The following is a 20,211-nucleotide window of genomic DNA, read 5'->3' on the forward strand; positions in this document are numbered from 1 at the left end:
GACTTAACGGTAACCCTGGCATCAAGCCCTGCCAAGGTGTGAATTTTTACATGATTTTTTACTCAGACTGGGAGCTCCACTTTACCAACACAATATCAGAAGCATGTTCCCCAAGTGCTGATTCCTTCACTCCCCGCCAGCTCTGGTCTTTAAGGTGTCAGCAGCTATTATTGCAGTGACGACCTTGTTGTCCTTGTTGTGCTTTATTAAGCACAGTGGAACAGAAGAGGAGAAAGGGGAGAAGTCCTGAGCGACCTGTTCTAGGTATTCCTGATTAAGGAGCAGTGTTTGACCAGATGACCTCCAGAGGTCTCTTCTGAACTTGACCATTCTGTGAAGTTCCTGCTCCAAACAATTCTTGGCGTGACCATCCTAAATACATTTAGAAAGGAATAGAAAAGCGGTTAACCTGCCCAAAGTCATTCAGTGAGTTAAGAGCCAACTCAGGGGTGGTATCTATGTGTCTTTGACAATTCAGAGGAGTTTGCTGTGTGGACCTGGACCACACCAGCTCCCCTGGTGACACGCCCACCTTCCACAGCAATAAGTATCATCTCAAGCAATCTATACTTGCACAATTGGTAGTTAATTCAGTGTTTTTTTTTAAAGCAAATATTAATAATTAAGCTCAAGTGGTTAATGAGTTTCTAGAGAAAAGATCAAATTATACTCTTCAAACATGGAGTTAGAATTTTGACTAATTAGAAGAAATATGTTTTTTCCCATGTAGGGCAGTTTCTGAAGTGACAGTTTGGAGTCTGTTGTGACAGCATTTGCAGAGATGGGTGCCAGCCAAAGAAGAGAGCTTTTTTAGTATCTCTGGTAGTGTAGTAGTTTCTTTTGAAGACATAATTACGTTGCATTCTTTGCACAGTTCATTAGGAAAAGAAAAACAAAGAACTTGTATTCCATGTGGTTGATGTTCACACATTTTTATCTTAGCATGATAGAAGAAGTTGCTAGATCCAGAGAGTAACATGGTGTGTCTCTCTCTTTTTATGCTAGCCTAATAACATAGCTAGTGCTAGGTGGAAAACAGCTTTTCTAGCCCACAACTGTTATTTAGGAGTCTTTTTTTTTTTTTTTTTTTCCTGTGTGAAATCTCAGAAAGCATAGAAATGTCAAAAAAGCCTATGTAAACTAAAATTCTCATTAATGAATAAGTTTGAGTCAAGTAAATCATTTTGATGCCTTGAAATATTTGATGCCCATATAATTTTAAATATGAAATTATATTTGTTGCTGCTATGTTAAATATTAAGGTGAAAAAGTAATCTCAGGACTATTGTTGCTTTCAAACTGTAAAAATGAAACTTTCTCTTTATTTTCCCCAGTATTTTTTGTTGAGGAATGCATCAAAACTGTTTCCCCCCTATATTGGCTTAACACTTTTTTTTGGCAAGAAAAAAGTTTTGTGCAACTATTTCCAACTAGCTCTTGTAATAAATTTTCTCTTCATTACATCTTAGCATTTGCAAGCAAAATAAGTAAACAAGACTGCTACAAAAACAGAATTTATCAGAGGTATTTAGGTGAAGCAGATTCATTTTCTTCAAGCATACAGAAGACAGTCTTTATGACACAAGAGTGTAAAAGAGAATGATATACCTTTACTAGCTGTTAAATGAATTTAGCAGGATGGGATCCTTTCATAATTGCAGAAGCCAGCAATTACTTTCTCACATCTCTGTTCTACTCCCTTTGTACTAGGTGGAAGCCTAGTAAATACATCCTGATACCTATAAATACAACACTAATAACAACATATCCCACTGACCAGTTTCTAAATGGCTTAACTGCCATTTCTGTTCAGTGGCACCCTCAACCACCCTGATACAATGGGAAATTAACTCCAGTTGGGAATGTGGCTTCGACATTTTCAGACAATTTGTAACATCATCCTTGCAGTTGAGGGCACTCTTCCAGCTTGCAGGAACATGCAGTGGGGATGTTCTCCTGCTGTAAGTATTTTCTGTCTATAAGTTATGGACCTTGAAGGGAAATCAGAGCAGCTGTGCAGTGTTTGTTTTGGAAGGAACCTAGTGGTACTTCAGGATACAGCTGTCACTGGGAAAGGAAAGGTGGAAAATATTGTTTTACATCACGTAAAATGATAATGCTCGGCTCTGAATTCCACCTCAAATTTCTTCCAGGTAGAGAAAATCCTCTCCCATATAACATTGAATGAGGCAGAGATTTGTGATAGTATTGAAAATGATGCCAGCGGAGAGAGTGGATGAAAAGAAATAATTGCTGATTATTTGCTACTGACAAATTAATTCAGATGTAAATGAAACACATGACTGCTTGGGAGGGCTAACATATATGTCAGAGAAACCAGTCACCCCCTCCTTTTTTAGACCAGCTGTACAAAGGGTCATTGCTGGCATGTTGTATGGCAAGGGGTAAGGGTGCCTGTCAGGTCACATACCCCTGGTGACAGTCTCCGTTTGACAAAAGACTGAGCCAAAGGGTCAGGGTTTCAGGCAGTGAGGAGATGCAGGGGAGAACCAGGGGAGCAGCTGGCGATGGTGATGGTAGTGGTGAAGTGATCTGAGGGCTATTTGCTGGTGATCCTGTTAAAAGACCTGTAACAATCCCTGCTGATGGCCAGCTTGTTTGCCCAGGTTGGTATGATCCGTAGTACTGAAGCAGAAAAGGTACAGAGTTACCTTACAAAGTTCTTAGGTATCATTTATTTTTATTGCCTTCCATCTGGAGCTGAATGGTGGTAAATTGGGGGGGATGGGAGGGACAAATATTCAATGACAAGCAATTCTGGTAGGGCTCAGGCAGGGTTTAAATGTTCTATATTTCACAAAACAGTACAAATCTTGGTATTTGTGGAAGATTTTAAAAGCACCAAAAAATCTCCTAAAAAATAAGGGATAGTCCTGGTATGGAGCAATTCCCCGATTGTTGGTATCACTGTTCCAGCTCAGCAAGTGAGGCATCCTGAAACATGGAAGGAATAGAGGAAGAAGCTTAAGAGCACAGCTGCTGTTACTGCTGTTACTCCAAAATCAGGCTATAGCTCATAAAAATCAACATAGCAGGCACACCTGGTTATGTATGGTTTTGGTTTTGATAACTGTGTGAAGTATATCAGCAAAAACATGCTCTGTGTTGCCTGTATTGATAATGACATCTAAATAATATTTATCCAAGCAAAAGTGGTAGGAATTTGCTTTCATTTCCTTTCCAGACAAATTGTTATGGAATATGGCTCTGCTCATGTATTATTTGTGTGCATTTTATCTTGTTGAGAGCCTGATTTCTATCTTCAAAGTAGGAAAAAAAGTAGAAAAAGCATGCTATTGAGTGGCTGCTTCTGAGGAAAATGGGGTCAGGTAGCAATGCCTGTTGGGTTAAGGTGGTGCAGTTCTTTCTGCTTATTTTGTCAACCACTCAGTGTTGATTCAGTAAGCTTTTCTTGATGGGCCTAAAAGACAGAAGACTAGGATATGTGGTGGGTGGTTCTTTTTTGTTTGTTTGTTTTGCTTCTTTCTTTTGGCGCCTATACCTTCTTTTGGCCTTTCACTTACATTTCTGTTGTGATGTTGCTGACAGAGATTAATTCCCTTTCCTATACAGTTCCAATCTGGGGCCTTCTCACTAGTAAAGTAATGCATGCAGTTGACCACAGGCACATCATTTCTAGGCAAAAGGTTTATGCATGTCAAAAACATTCCTGTTTCACAAGACTTGTGGTACAAACTGTGCATGTACTAAGTTTGTTGGGTTTGTTTGTATGGACTATGGCACTTTGGCTCATGTTAAGTTTCTGTGATACTCTGTAGATGTCAGAAAAAGATTTCCAGTGAAAACAAGGTCTCTTGGCACTAGCATCTCTTTCAGGTCAGGAGGCCCCCTTCTGCTGTGGAATGCCCTGCTTGCAGGCCAGCTGCAGACAATGCAATAAATGTTCCTGTCTGTCCAAACATGGTTAGTCACCATCTTGCAATCTTAAAAACTTGTTCCATGCCTGAACTAATGTCTGTAGTGTTAAAATAAAAAAAATCCCTTATTTGCTTCATCACAGAGACTGACCTGCCCCAGCTGCAAAGTGCATCCCTCCAGCAACTGCAAATAGGTGCTATAAATGATTTTGCCTAAATATCCAGATGTTGCCCCAGCTGTGGTTTAACCAGAGTGTAGAATTCGGATCTAGATCCCATTGCACTGTGCTGTAAAGGCATGAGGTAGAAAGGTAAGCTCACCACTCATTGTACAGCAATGTCAGGGCCTTGTTCTCTGTTGCTTGGCTTTTCTTTAGATTTTGCAGAGCTAAGACGTGATTTGGAGAGCGGGTTTGTTTTCAGAAAGAGAATTGTGGTAGAATCTTGCAAACATATACGCTAGCTTTTAGGAATACAACATATTGTTCTGGGGACATCTGCAAAAAATGTGACAAAAGGCTGATATCAAACATAAGGCTTGAATCCTCTCCTTAAATTTCAACTGTTCTGAATGTTGGGAGTTCAAGAATCTCTTGTCAAGGTTTTTGAGTGCATGGTCACTGTCCATAACAGCTTTTTAAAACCAAAGGTCAAGTCTCTAAGATCAGAAAATTCAAAATGTGTTACATCCTACATATATATGTATATACCCACAAATATATACATGTTGCTTTCTGTTTTTCATATGTTTAGGAGATGTACCTTTTATCTTTTGTCTTCAGTTGTGAGGTTTAGAAGCCTACTGACCTGGAGGGCTGAGATTTAAAACCCAAGATGCTAAAAGGCTTGAGAGGAAAACCTGTGACAGTTGGCAACACTAGTCTAGTGTTGTGTTTCCCAAAGTGCAGTGAAAGCAGGAATCTGAGTAATTCACAGTTATTGCCTCTTACGGGGAACGGCTGAGGGCACTGGGCCTGTTCAGCCTGGAGAAGAGGAGGCTGAGGGGAGACCTCATCGCAGTCTACAACTTCCTTGTAAGGGGGTGTCGAGAGGCAGGAGACCTTTTCTCCATTAATACCAGTGACAGGACCCGCGGGAACGGGGTTAAGCTGAGGCAGAGGAAGTTTAGGCTTGACATCAGGAGGGGGTTCTTCACAGAGAGAGTGGTTGCACACTGGAACAGGCTCCCCAGGGAAGTGGTCACTGCACCGAGCCTGACTGAATTTAAGAAGAGATTGGACTGTACACTTAGTCACATGGTCTGAACTTTTGGGTAGACCTGTGCGGTGTCAAGAGTTGGACTTGATGATCCTTAAGGGTCCCTTCCAACTCAGGATATTCTATGATTCTATGATTCTATATCTCGACTTTTCTTTTGTGGTTCAAAAGAAATGAAATAAAAAGAATTCACTTGATATTAAATAGTAGTAAGTGGGAGCAAGTACTGTATTTTAATGTTTGTCAGAATTCTTTATAATTTTATTTATAATAAAATTTATTTATAATTCTTTATAATTTTGTTTAAAAAAAAACTTAATATAGCTTTGTGCTATATTTCAGTTGATTCTGTAAAACAGCTTATTCTATATTTTTTTATATTAATATTCAGACCTGTTTGGTGCCATTTAGTCTATTTCTGTTTCTCTCCTGGGAGTGAGCTGCATGAAGTATTGGACTTTGATGTAAACTCTTGCTTTTCCTGGGTCTTGTTTTTCTAGTTATGTTTTAAATATGCATATTATTGTAATGAGAAAGCTACCAAAATATCTCTAGTTCTTAAGAACTAAGCCCTGTTCTCCCAGCTTCTCCACCCTGCCTTCCCAATAATACTCCTAGGTGTTGTCACTGAAACCTCACAGCTCAACTGGAACTAAGTGAGAAGTGACCCTTTCTGTAAGCTGTTGAAAGAAGAGGTTTTATTGCATTTGTCATACAAGTAGCAGAACTATCGTTGTTCTCAGAGGGCTGTAACAGCATGCTGAGTAGGATCAAGGGGAAAACTGCAGTTTCCTTGTTTCTGAATGAATCAGCTGGTCTGATTCAGAGCTAGGTCTTGTAGTGTTTCAGGGTTTCTGCACTGCAGCATGTTGTTGATATTTTTGGTAGAATAAGGCCCTTTTACACCAGAATGATTACAATAGTGCTTTTATCTAGAAAGTAAAAAGTATTATGCCTTTCAGTTCTCTAAATGAATTTAATGCTATAGAAACCTCAAATATGAAAAATTTGCTTGGTGCCGTTATGCCTTCTGAATCCTCAATGAAGTTACAATCTCTAGGTTTTCGTTGTTGGGTTGTTTTTTTATGCTTTCTCAGTTCCTTTCTTGAACAATGTCTGTCCTCCCACACAGCTTTGCTGGAGAAGTGAAAACAAGATTATATCTTCTTACTTTCCGAGCTTTTCCTTTTCTGTGTCCAGGGCAGAGATACCTTCTGTTTTCTGGGGGCTCAGGCCCCACATTTGGTGAAGTTACTGTGCCTTAGGTTAATGTATACCTAGTAGTCTTACATGATCCCTTGGACTCCAAAAGACATAAATTGATACAACTTGGCTGGTAATGAATTGGAACTTAACATGAAGTGCCTTACTTCGTACTTGCCACTGACTCATATTGAATCTTTGTGTTCAACAAGACTAACTGGGTTGCATCAACTGTGCTTAGGTTACTTTTTCCAATGTTTTAGAGGTGTTTGGTTTCTAACATTTTACACCTCAACAGCTCTCACAGCTGTACATGACACACTAAGACTGCAGCTAGGTTCAAAATCTATTTTGCTCAGAACTGTAAACTGATTCTTCTGTCCAGTATGTTTAATGACTGCTGGTTGCCTCTTCCAACCCTGCAGTTTCTAACTACAGAGCTCTGTGATGGCATGATGGACTGGCCATGTTATTCCTGTTAGAGGATTTCCTTCTTGTGAAGGGCTTGTTTTTACCAGAGTATCCTGGCTTCTGCTAGAATTGTTTCTTTTTCAAATGTGCTTTACACAGAGGAGAAAAATGTTTTTCCCCACTTGACAGTTGATGGTTTGTTACTTCCTTAACTCTGAGCTGTTCTCATAGATATTACCTTGCTGACAAAGTGAAAGCAATTTAGTAATCACATTCAAGAGAAAATCAACTCCATTAGAGTTCAGTTGCCTTTGTTCTAGAGATTAAAATGCAGACACTACTTGATTCATATATGAATTGTTTTGATAGTTTCATTATTTTTCTTCAGTCAAGTTTATTAAAATGCATTTGACCACCTCCCTCACATACTTAGATTAGCACAGCCTGTGTAAGGAGAGATTGGTCTCCCTGCATCAGTTGCTGACACAGTGATGTCTGCCTTTGGTTTTCATTATTACTCACTGGCCAAAGTACAGCAGTCGTTCACAGGCTGACTTGAAAACAGTGCTGATGTACCTGTCAAATTTCACCTAGATGTTAGGTAAACATAGAAAAAAATATTATGTTAAAAAAGAAAATGGCTGCTTTGAATGCTGTTTGAATGATATTACTTCTAATTACCTCTTTCCCTTCACTTCTAAATACTCATTTATTTATTTTTTTAACAGACTGTCACTGAGGTCAGAGGTTGTCTTCACATTGCACTTAGACTGTCAGTCTTTAACCTTCCTGTTTTCTCATTCTTTGTGTTCCTGGTGTTATCCAGATCTTCCCTCCTATTTTCATTTTCTGTGCTCCAGTCCTAACCGCTTTGTTAAAGGCAACCAAGCGTTTGTTAGCTATTTGCAGCTCCAGACACTTTAGGACTGATTTCTACAGTTTGAGAATGCTTTATGCACCATATTTGTGATAGAATATGAACTGTACAAAATCCTTGTTTTGTATGTATGCTCATAAGGAGAACCAGGTTAAGCCAAATTGTACTATTATAGACCTCCTTTGCCTTTCACGTCATGCTGGAATCTGAAGTATTTTCCATTATGTTTTGTCGTCTTCCCTTCATTTTTCCTGACTCATTTACTGATGTCATAAATGACTGTTTGTGTCACTGCAATTTGCTCCCATGGAAATGACTCCTGAACACATGCACGTGGCATCCAACTCCTCGCTCTTTACTTCTTACATAATTCAGGAGCTGTCAGAGCTCTACCCCAATGTGCCCATCTGTCTATTTTCTCAAAGTTAATGAGCCTTTTTCTTCTAGCTTCAGGCATATTACACACCCTGACTCATTCATAGATGATGTCTATTAAAATTGTCAAATGCTTTAAAAATTAAATGATTTCCCTAAATAAAGAGCCTGCTTCTAATCTCATTGAAGATGTTTCAACGCAATTGGACTATTTTCTAGTACAAGTCAAGAGTGACTATACTGAAGTCTATCTGACACGGGAGTTGATTGGGCCTTCTTGTCTAATTGAAAATGTTTGTGATTCACTTCGGTGTAAGAGCTCAGAATCTGTCCCTGATTTAGACCATGAGCAGTAGCACAATGAAGAACTTGCCTGTTAATAGAGAATAAGGCATACAGATTCAAGTGGCCACTCATGGCAGGAATCAGTCAGTGTAGAAAGTAGCTGGTTGTTTGCTTTTAGAGCAGGAGAATGTACAGAAAAACACTTGGTGTTAACATTTCTTAAAAAGATGAAAAGGAATTAAGGGAGGGAAAAAATACAGTCACTAATGGAGTTGCTACATCAGTCTAATTACAAGTGAGTTACAAGGATGAAATAATAGGACATTAACTGGTTAGAATAACAATAAGCAAAATAGGAAAAAGCTTGAATTTATACCATTGTATTAAGCAAATCAGTAGCAAATGTAGTAAATGCAGGAGTGCTTTTTTCCCCAGCACAATTTGGAAGAAAAAAAAAAAAAAGATTTTTAATAGTTGGATTTTTTTTCTTGTATTAGTAAACATAAACCTGATCAAACATTTTGATTTCTGACCACTTTTTCTTTCCCTCAGCTTAAAGGAAAGAACCTGGAAAATAAGCAACTAAAAGATACCGTTTTAAAAATCAAACTAATAAATTTTTTAAAGGTCTAGCAAATGGGATTTAATCAAAAAGCCATGCTGTTAAAAGAAATAATAATAATGAAAAAGTATTATATTGACTCTATTCAGCATTGACAAAGGAAAGCGGGCTTACAAGACAACTGCATACATGTGTCAGGATGTACCTGATCAGAGAGAAAAAGAAAGGAGAATGTAAAATGCATGAAACGTGGGGTTTGGGATCTTGGATTTAGAGAGGAAAGCTGGTCTGAGTGAGAAGAGCTGAGGGCCTCTTTGGGCTGTATCTGTGGGTCGGCCTCCTTGGAGTTAGTCTGGTTGACAGTGGGAGAGCAGGGCTGCAGGGGACAGCCCAAGGGGACAACCCTAGCTGCCACCCTGTGGTCCTGCTGGTGGGGGTGGAGTGGCACAAAAGCTGATGGACAGCACCCGGGCAAGAGGTTTAACAGTGTAGGTGTGAGGAAGAGAGGGTGAAAGCAAATTGCCACACCAATTTGAACTAATCATTTAGGTACTAAAGGCCATTTAGATGATTGATGTAGCTGAAAAAGGTAATGTACTTTAGTGCAAGCACAGAACTTACCAGGAAAGGCAGAAGAATACTTGGAATTCAGAAGTATTATGAGAGGTGTTGCTGAGATATTACAGCCCTGCTTGTGCCAGTAAAATCTCTTTTCTTCAAAGCAAGAGTTGTGGCTGTGATTCTGCCTCAGTGGAGCCTGAGAAAGAAATACAATGGAGACACAGAACAGTGGTGATGGTTGGTCCCACTTCACTGGAGGCACCATGTGTTGTCTCCTTGTACACTGGCCAGGTAAAAAGCTAAGCCTTCTAATCTTTCATCTAAGATTACTCTTGTCTAGCTCTACCCGCATAAGAGTTCAGCCCAACCACAATCCTTTTGGCCAGCCTCTGAGGTTGGTGTCTGCAGGGCTGAGTCCCTCTCCCAGCTGCTGTTACACAACAGTTTTTTCTCCTCCTTAAATGTGCTCTCCCAGAGGCACGATCAACATCACACATGGATTGGCTCTGGCCAGTGGTGGGTCCCTTCTGGAGCTGGCTGAGACTGGCTCTGACCTGACATGGGGCAGCTGCTTGGCTCTGCTCACAAGGTCACCCCTGTAGTCCCTCCTGCTACCAAAACCTTGCCAAATAAGCCCCAAACATGGATCGTGCAACCCATCCATGTCCTGCTGCCTGGAGCTGGTTAACAGGCAGGATGCTCCTGCCCATGAACACTCACTGCTGAAGGCTAATCCATAGCGTTGTTCCTGTTTGAATCATCTTTCTTGAAAATTGAGGATTAGGCAATAAAAATGACAGTATTATGACTTAACAGTGACTTGTGCCAATGGCATCAATTCTGGCTTATCTTTACAAGAAATCTAGAATTCTCTTGCTTGGTGTGTATATATCAGATTATATTTTTCTGTTCCATAGCTGTTTTGCACTGACGTGTGGCTCAGAGACTGTAGTAACTCTTCTCTTTGTTCCTACTGATAAAATCCTAGTTTATATCCAAATTCTGTTAGTTATTGTTTGTATTATCACATTTCATTTTTAGTTATGTGATTGGTTCAGTCTTCAAGTTACCCAGCCTCTCATATGTGATGTTCCAGCCCAATGTAAGTGATACTTTCCAGTTTTGAATCATTGGAACATTTAATTCTCAAAGTAAATGTTTTGTTCTGGTCTTGTTAGAGTAAAAAAAAAAAAAAATCAGAATGAAAGGACTATCAAGATCAAGCCTTACCAATCTCAGCAAGCAACTTCCTTCCAAGTAAGGGTTTAGTTTTTCAAGCTAATCCATTTTCATCTCTATGGCAGTTTTTGAGTTGTGATGTTAGCCTTCTTCTGTGGAGTTTACCTAGTGATTTCCCTGATGACACCGTATCAAATGGTTTAATGAAGTCCATGTAAATTAGATCTAATGCTATCTTCTTTTTCCTTTTTTCTTTATTCTTTTTTTCTTTCTTCTTTCTTCTTTTTTCTTTTTTCTTTTTTTTTTTTCTTTTTTTCTTTTTCTTTTTTCTTTCCTAGAAAACAGGATATTAAAGAACAAACAAAATCCGAAGATGTCATGTCAGACCATTATGGAGTACATCTGGGAGACTCATGTCGCATTTTATAGCACTTTCCATGTATCTTCCTGTCTTTAATTTTCCTTTTGAATCTGTTATGTTCTGAATCTGATCTGTTCAGGTCAAACTAAGAGGTTTATAATTGCATGGATCGTTTTCTATCTCTTTAAATGAAGGCATCACTCAGACCAGTTCTTTTAGCTATTTCTGTCTGATGTTGTTCTTTGCCTTTTTTTATACGTGTTATTAAGAGTTATCCTTTCTACCTACTTTAGGGCTTCCCTTAGTACTTGTTTACCAAAATACATGGCTATGGTATATTTAGATCAGAGAAGTGCTGTCTTTCTGAAGTTTTCTGAAGTTGTACTTTGTCGTTCCCTTTCAGGTCCATATGGATCAGTTCTACAGGGAAAAAAAAATCTAAAAAGGAAAAAAAAAACTGTATTTCTGCAGTGTTCTTTGGGTGGCTTGTGTGTGTGTGGTTGCTTGTTTCTGTTTTCTTGTGGTTTTATTTGTTTGTTTTTGATGAATTATTTAACTTTTTATCAGTGTTTTTCCTCTAACATTCTAGGATCTAATGTATTCCTTGTATTTTAAATAGCCACATGAAAGCCCATAAAACCTGAATAAAAGGAAAAATACATCTGACAGATCATGGGCCTTCTCTGCTGGGGAAGGCAGCAGAACGTCTCCATAGGACTTTAAAATAAATAAATAAACAAACAAACAAATAAATAAATAAATAAAGTGCAGTAGTGGAACCAGGGCTAGCTTTTATTTTCCATCTGCTTCTCTAAGGGTGAATATGAACCTCAGTTAGGATTAACATGTTTGAAATGAGGCCCAGGCTCCAGTCAGTGCTTGAGGAATGAGGCATGTTCACATCCAGCAACAGGCACAAGAGGAAGCTGTCTCTGAGTCCCACCACATGGAAGACATGAGCTTCGATAAGAGGCCTGTACGTCGCAGAGAGCTAGGTTTGAATCACTGCCAGCATCAGCCATAAAGAGGTATCCTCTGGCTATTTCTGCTATGAATAGCAACGTTTGCTGCATAGATGTTCTTACTTCAGTTGTTGTTATGTACAGGATACATATCTGTCAAGTAGCTCATCAACCTTTCAATAAATCCTTCTCTAACATTGTACAGATAAATGAAAACACTTGATTACACTGTTATAGTAAATGCTCTGAGCAGTTTTCCAGTTTGTTAGGACATCATTTGCTGTATATGTCTTTTGCCTTGCTTATCTGATACTGTGATTTCTTAAAGAACTGCAGGCAGCACTGACAACAGGGAGAGGTGTTCAGTATTAATAGTGCACCACTGAATAAGGTAGGAGACCTCTGTTGAACTTTTTACAATTTAAAATAAATACCTCTCAGAGCTTTGCATTTGAGAGTTCTGCAGGTTCCTGCACTTTTTGGAAAAATCGGTTGAAGGAAGAAGGGATTTCAGCTGTGTGAAGCCCCCTGATGTGCAGCAATGTCTTGCTGACTTGCCAGGCTGCACATGGGCACAACAGCTGAAGCTGTATGAGCCCAAGTTTCATGTCCAAAAGCAAATGGGAGATTCTCCCTAGATCATGAACAGCATGTGGTGCAGGGTGTGCCTCAGGTCATTGCATGATAAATCCCGGTTTCTTCGTTAGATGACTGGTGCTACAAAACTGTCATGATTTCAGAAAGCACAAAAATTTGGAGTGAAAAGAAAGCTATAAATGCAACATCAAACGATTTCTTGCTTGATTAAGAAATCGGTCTTATTAAGTAATAGATGAGTCATCACTATTCTCCTACAAACGGGCATGTTTTATGTAATGGTGTGTGTTGTTCATGACATGACTCATGATCTGGCCTTGTGAATACTCATGCTCTTCCTTTCCAGATTGACTGTTGCTCTCTATTGCTATTGCAAAATACACAATAACTTAAGGTTGTCAGTTTCTTTTTTACTGAGTACAAGATTCCCTCAAAAATATCATTTCAAAATAAATCACTTCACGATTTTTTTTGTTTGTTTGTTTGTTTGTTTTTTTTTTTTTTTTTTTTTTTTTTAAGAAATATACATGCTTGTATATATTTACGTGTATATTGCTGTATGTATGTACATACAGGTAACTGTTGCCTTGTGTAAAGTAGCTTAGAATTATGAATATATTTAACCACACATGGGGATAGAGTGCTGTGCTACAAAAAATGTTTAAAAGAGTGGGGTCTTTTATTTTTTAAATTGACCTGGTTTTAAAACAGCAAAAGATTAGCCAGTCATATTGCCTACAGAAAGCCAAAATGCAGGGGGGTTGTTGTGCTTTTATTATTATTATTATATTTATTTCAGGTCAAACATTAAAAACGCTCATTTTCAGACTTCATGTTGTTAGCAAAGAGCTGTAATGCAAAGCGTTTTAAAAGAGGAGAGGAAAAAAAGAAAAAGATTTTATTGTGGAACCAGCATAGAAAGCAACAGTACTTTATGACAGCAACCCTGAAACCCTGAAAAGCTGGAGATAAATAAAACTATCTCCAGAGATTTTCCACCGTTACCTTGGAAGTTTACCACATTGTCCATATGAGTTAAAAAGGGACAGAGAGTGTTACTACAGTAGTGAGAGAAGGGGTGGGTGGTCTCTGGAGCCATCAGAGCTGCCTGGGGCTTCTGCAGACTTAAATCTTCCTGTGCCATGGAGCAAATACAGTCTGGGGCTGTTCACATGCAATGCTTATAGTAACAGTTGACCTTTCAGTGCTGGGATTGAATGCTTTCAGTCATTTATCTGTAAGAAGGAGGCAAAATCCAAATTTTAATTCAAGGTTAAATCCATACACAGTGGCAGGTAAACATCCCACCCAAAAATATGCCTACACAGAAGATTGAGGGATATTCATTTGATACAAAGATGAATTTCAACCTTTGGGGACATTTATTTAACAATAACAACAACAACAAGGTTGTGGGGGGGGAAGGAGTTTCATATTATATCTACATGTAGAAAATGTGAATAACTACAGTATAGTCATTTTTTTAAGCTACGACAGTATGCAATGAGAGTTAGTTTTATTCTGTTGCAGTCTTTCTTCATGTCTGAGCCAAGATAGCAAACTCGTCATTACAGGGAGTGGCAGAGTATCTACATCTTCTCGTGGAGCTATCAGGTGCTCTTCTACCAAGGGAAAATAAAAAATAAGGATGCTAGTCTTACTGCCAAAGGGTAGATTAAGTTGTCTTCTGTGTGCTTGTATTTTTTTGAAGTGTCTTGAAAAGTAACAAATAACTTCCTGACTCGGTATGAGGAAAGGTACAGAGAAATAAAGTAATGCTATTTGGTCTTGGACAGAATGGTAGTGATTCAATATTATGACCCTAAAAATATAATTACTTGAACTTGCATCTAGGAAAATCTATTTTCCTCTTACTGTCAAATATATATATATATTCTTTTTTAGTTTGGAAGTAATTGAAAAGTTATTTTCTCTGTTGGGATTAAAAAAACAGTGGTAAAAAACTATGTTTGAGGAAATTTCCCTAAGGTTTTGTTACTGTTTTGTTTTTGTTGTTGTTTATTTTATTTTATTTTATTTTATTTTATTTTATTTTATTATTTTATTTTATTTTATTTTTTACACTGATTTATCCCGCACAACCTACTGGGAAAAATTCCAGAATTTCTTGCAAAACTGAGAAGGGTGTATCATGTTTTTTTGGAACGAAAGTCCATATGCTAATCAGAGTGCTAGTGATATGGTCCCCAGTTCAATAGTGGCTCTGGGAAGTATTTAAATACTTAAAAATAGGCATAAGCACTACTTTGGACTTCATCTTCAGTTCATTTTGAAGTGGGTATCTGCAGAATAATCATTAGGTTTTGATTTTCTTGCTGCACTCTCAGAAATAGTTACAAGGTTTTGTGCTGCTACAAAAAGGAGAAAGGTTAGTTGCAAATGCCTAACATACAGAATTCTGTTCAAATGAAAATGAATTTAGCATCGCTTAAAAAAAAAAAAAAAAAAAAGGTAAGGATGCAAATAGTAGGAAATATGGGATTAAGGGTGAAGAATGAAGTCTTAAATTTGCTTTCTTGAGCCAAAGCCGTGCAACCTACTATATCGTTTTAATTATTTGCCATTTTGTATAGGACTTCATAGAGCTATAACAATTTCTATCAGCTGACTGTCTGGCTCAGGTAGCTGTGAACTACCTGCAACTGTTTTCCTGTCAAAAACTGCAGTACTTGCAGCTCAGTTTAATCAACTTCAGTTTTATTTTTAACCTTGTGGAGATCTACCATCAACACCAAGGCTGAAGAAAAACTTTTAGTTTAGAAACATGTTTGATCTTGAACAATTTGTGGACTTTCATCTATTTACCAATGAAACATGAATGAGGCTCAGAGAAGTACATATTGCTATAGTGTGAGGAGAAAAAAAAATCTCTTTTACTCACATATGGTCTTTTTGCCTTTGATAACCCCCTGAACAATGCTTATTTTTCCTTGTCAGGAGAAAATTGGTAAAAGTCATCACTTTTGATCATGACGTACTTCTGTTTTTTACCACAATGCTTCCTATGAATCAACATATTATTCTCCTCTCCGAGTCTCCATGAGACTGCTGGTTCTTTTTTTAGGCTAAATATTTGATTTCCTACCTGATTTCAAATATATATTGTTAACAATCAAGCTATGAGTCCCAAAGAATTGGAGTATATATGATATATGGTTGCTGAGGAGCTCCATGGTCTGTCCAGACAAGGCAGGATGTTGGCTGGGGGCTGTTGAACGCCTCAAGTTTCTCAGCAGGCAGTTGATTTTCTTCAGGAAAAAAAAAAAAAAAAAAAAAAGAGCTTGGAAGGGTAAAACAGCTAAAGATGGATGTTTTTAATTCAAAGAAAAAGAAATAATTTTTATTCCAACAAAGTTAGATTTTGTTTTCTATTTCTTCCTTTTAGTGACAGAATAATAGTGGTAAACACTCCCAAAGGTGAGTGAACCCCCCAGTTACCTACCACTACAGACTTAGGAGCTGCCATAGCGTTTGTTTCCTTTTGATTTAACTTTCTGGGGTATCTGGAAGCTTCAGCATATCCAACTCTTGTTTTGAATAATAATGTCTTTTTGATAGTAGGGAAACAAAAATGTTGTTTTTGTTGTTGTTGGTTGTTTGCTTGTTTGTTTTGCTTCATTTGATTCTAAACTGGATTTAAAGACTGAAAGAAAGAAAAATCTGCCCCAATTAATCGTTACTCACCTCTATCAAAATGCAAGAGAAGAACAAACGAGAATTCAGCTTAGCTCAATATTTAAATTATCATCCTAGGACTGTCAGTAGTAGATTGAACTGAAATTGATGATTGACCACAAAATTTAGCATATGTGCTTTAAAGTTAGCTATTAAAAAAATCTGTGTTAGGCAGGTTTTATTTTAAAATTATGGAGATGTTCCTTAAATATATATAGAATTCATGAATAAAACGTGAATTATTTTTATACTACAGCAATGTGCTTAGAAGGTTGTAGCTGAAGGAATTAGTCATAAAGTTTCAACTTGTAGAGACTAAGGGATGCAATGAAAAAGAAAGTTAATGATTTGATTTCTAGCCAGAATCCTTGCTTAAAAAAAAATAAAAAATAAAAAAGTACCAATAAGGTGGTTAATTCTGAAGGTGGAGCCCAATCTTTAAAATTGCTGTAGTCAAATATCCATTATCACTAGTTAAAATGAATATAGGTTAAATACTTCATTTAAGGCTACTGAGAAAGATTTATTTATTTATTTATTTTAACCATTGTAGCCTTGGATAAAATCTATACCACTTTTGAAAACCCTCATTATCCTGATGTTCTCTCTGGGTATTCTGGCTACTAGAGAACTTGATATTATTCTGGGATGAATAACAATAATTCTGCAGCCAGAAGAACTGAAAATGAAACAATAAATAAAGGCAACATAGAAAAAAGGGGGATCAATAAGACTTGATAAGGATATAGATGCTAGTAGAAGGTTTTTCTTGAAAATATGCTAAGACTTACAATTCACCTGTTCTCCATTTAATGTTTTTCTTTCTGTTTATGGCAAGGTAAGAGGTGAAGATCTGACGCTTTTTATGCTAGACCTGATGATGGCTCAGTTTAGGGAAAGTCACAGTGAGAGGTGATATTGCTCTGGTTCGAGAAATTGTTTCTGCCATTGAAAGCATGATTCTTTCTTCCTCCATTTCTCAAGGAGGGGTGACCTGGTTGCACCCAGGGGTGGCTGTCAGGGGGAGCAAGGGCTGGCACCTAATTTCTGAGCACTGATGGGGACAAGGTGACATACAGAGGAGTGTCAAAGTCTTCCATTCATGTCAGCTGGAAATATGGTGACTATAGGATAAAGCTAGTGTCATTGCTTCTTTTCTACACCTCTTCTACATATGTATAGAATATTCCAGGTATGACACATCAGATAGTATAAGTGCACCTGGAAATATGCTTTTTTTAGGTGTCTTCATGATTTTCTCCTAGTTTGCTAATTCTGTATTGGCACAAAAAATAGTAATGATTCTCTTCATGAATCCCTCCAAATAATAGGTGAATGGATCAACTTTTTAAAGAATTCATAATTCGTTTTAATAGAAAAGATGAAATTTGGATTCTAAGATTATTTTTTATCATTATAGCCCTAATTCTAAAAATTTAGGTTCTGAATATCAAAGCATTTTATTCTTGCATGTAAAACGTGTACATTTTTAACTACTGAGGAGTGTGCATGTGGGGGAGGATTATTGAAAAATCTTAATTTTTGGAAAAAGCAGTTTTCTTGCTGAGAAGTTAGTGTGTACTGGATTTGCAGAACTCACTTTGTGTAGAAAGCATTTCACTAAAGGTCTGTCTCTGTGTGTATTTGATAAGCTGCTTGTTTAGAACAAACAAATGAGTTTTGAAGTCTCCCTTTCTTATCTTTATCTTCCTGTTAAAGAACAGGTATTCTCCTGAGAATATTAATTCAAAGTAAAATCTATTTGGTGACTACTATATTTTTTGAACTCCATCCTGCTGGCACATTAGTAGCCAAATAGTATACGTTTTATTTTTAACAATATAACTGATGATTAAGTAAATGATGATTCTGCCTAATGATTTTTAACTCCTTACTACCTATATATGGAACTCTTGCTGTGATGTAGCATCACTAATGGAAGAAAATATTATCGAGAATACATTTGTGAAATACATGAGAGACTGACCTTTCAGATTTCAGCCCTGAGCATTTATAACATCAGACATTTTTAATTCAGGAATCTGATCTTACATAGATTTAAGGTATTTCCCTGCCTATGCTTTTTTGCCAGCCTCCACTAACACTTGCCAGGAGCATCGAGCTCATTCACACCAGTGAGAGCTGTGACAGTGCTGCCTTCTCCAAAACTTCTTACCCAGGAAGAAGTGAGACCAAGGCTCAGTGTCCCACTGTCCTGACCATATCATCAAGTTTGGTCATGAACTTTCTGCTTGTCCTGAGAAAATACTAGTGTGACATGGTTGAGAGTGCCCAAGAATCACAGAGCCAAAGAGAGTTTTTGGAGTCCCAGAAATTCCCACAGATTTTACTAGGGGTGGCCCGCACAGTGAAATGCAGGTGCCACAGAGCTGCCAGTTACTCCTTTGCTGCAGAAAGACAATTTGGGAAAACAGGGTGTTTTGTTCAGAATTTTAAAGTGAGAGCTGGGTTATGAAGAAAAAATACTCATGTATTTTGAAGCTTTCTGGAGACTAATTTTTAGACTAAAGAAGTTGGAAAAAGAAATGGTCCAGTGACTACTTGCTAATTCATCTGCATGTGCAGCTGCAAAATTATTTTCTGTGCACATAGTGCAAAACTTCTTCCTAAATATGAGGTTTAGAGACCCTTCGGGAGTAATTAACTATAATGCAGAAGCAAATCTGGGTTCGTTGTACACACTGCTCATTTGAGAAACGTTTTGCTGCATAAAGCCCATTAGTAAGTTTCCAAAACCTCCATGAATGTTAAGCATTTTATTATAGGACTCTAAGCGCTTCTTATTTTACATAAAAACTAATGTAATCCCATAAATTACATTTAGCTTTTGATCCCTGAATAACAAACTGCTGTCTCACATATCTATAAAATAATGTATTCAAGAGGTAAAATCTGCCTTTTATTTATTTATTAAGCAGTGATACAATAGCTCTTTTGCTGTGGACTACACAAAAAGTTGAGAGAAATGAAATTACATGTTTTTTTTCTACTTACTGTTCTTCCATTCAGTGTGTGTTTTCTTGTTGTACTAGCAGCTCTTCTGTGCTTTTAGTCCTATTCTGTGTACTACACAGTTCTTCCCATTGTTAGGATCCTGCTTCTGATGTGGTGGAAATGAATAGCAAAGCTGCTTTTTTCATCATTTTTACAGTATTAGCAGTTGGAACAATTGTTTTCCTGAGGATATGATTTAACCAGGGCAGGGGATACATCCCTTCAATGTTAGTGGCTGTAAAGTATTTATCTGCTATTAAGAATATGTTTAATTTGCTGAATTAGGTCAACGGATGAGGCTAATGGACTCCTTCAGAGGCAGCAGTGTGATGCTTACTGGCCTGTATTACACAGGCGGTCAGCAGGGATAATCTGACTTGCCTTTTCTATCGACTAACTTGTGAAGAAGCATAAATCATGTGAGATACTTGGAGGAAATCTATCCTGCAGCCTGACAAAGTAGCTGATACTTTCCTGCTGGGCAGTACTCCTGCTGGGCAGGCTGGTGGGAGTCTGTTTGCCAGTGATCAGCACAGCAGCATGGGAAAGAAGAGCAGAAATATCTGTTCAGCTCTTATGAAAGTTTGTCTTTTTTCTTCCATGCATTTATATTATCCGCTTATTTGGAGAGATTGACAACATAACATCATACACTGTTACCTGATATTTATTGGGTCTTATATACCATTTATTTCAAAGTAAAACACAAACTATGTTTTTTATTATTATGAGAGTTAATCACTTATATCTGGGTGTTTTTACAACACCTGTTATTTATCACAAAACGTGCAAAATATATTCAAACATTTCCGTTTAAGGTGATGGTTTACGCAGTGCTTTGGCTGTGCTATCTGGATTGGTTGGAATTTCAGGCAATTACTATTTTACACAGCGGCAGAGTATCTGTGAAGTGGCTATCAATTGAAACATATTTTGCTCTTCATGTTTGCCTTTGCAGGTTTCACAAAACATTTAATTAGTGATAATCAGCTTTTAACCAGCCAGAGCAC

General features: G+C 37.7%; 1 protein-coding gene across 32 annotated transcripts in view; it reads left to right on the forward strand.

Annotated features, from left to right (window-relative positions):
• HTR2C (5-hydroxytryptamine receptor 2C) overlaps positions 1 to 20,211 on the forward strand; it is a 333,447-nt gene that overhangs the window by 268,836 nt on the left and 44,400 nt on the right. The window lies entirely within an intron of this gene.

This window comes from Anas platyrhynchos, chromosome 10 (genome assembly GCF_047663525.1).
Source record: "Anas platyrhynchos isolate ZD024472 breed Pekin duck chromosome 10, IASCAAS_PekinDuck_T2T, whole genome shotgun sequence".
NCBI classification, from domain to species: domain Eukaryota; kingdom Metazoa; phylum Chordata; class Aves; order Anseriformes; family Anatidae; genus Anas; species Anas platyrhynchos.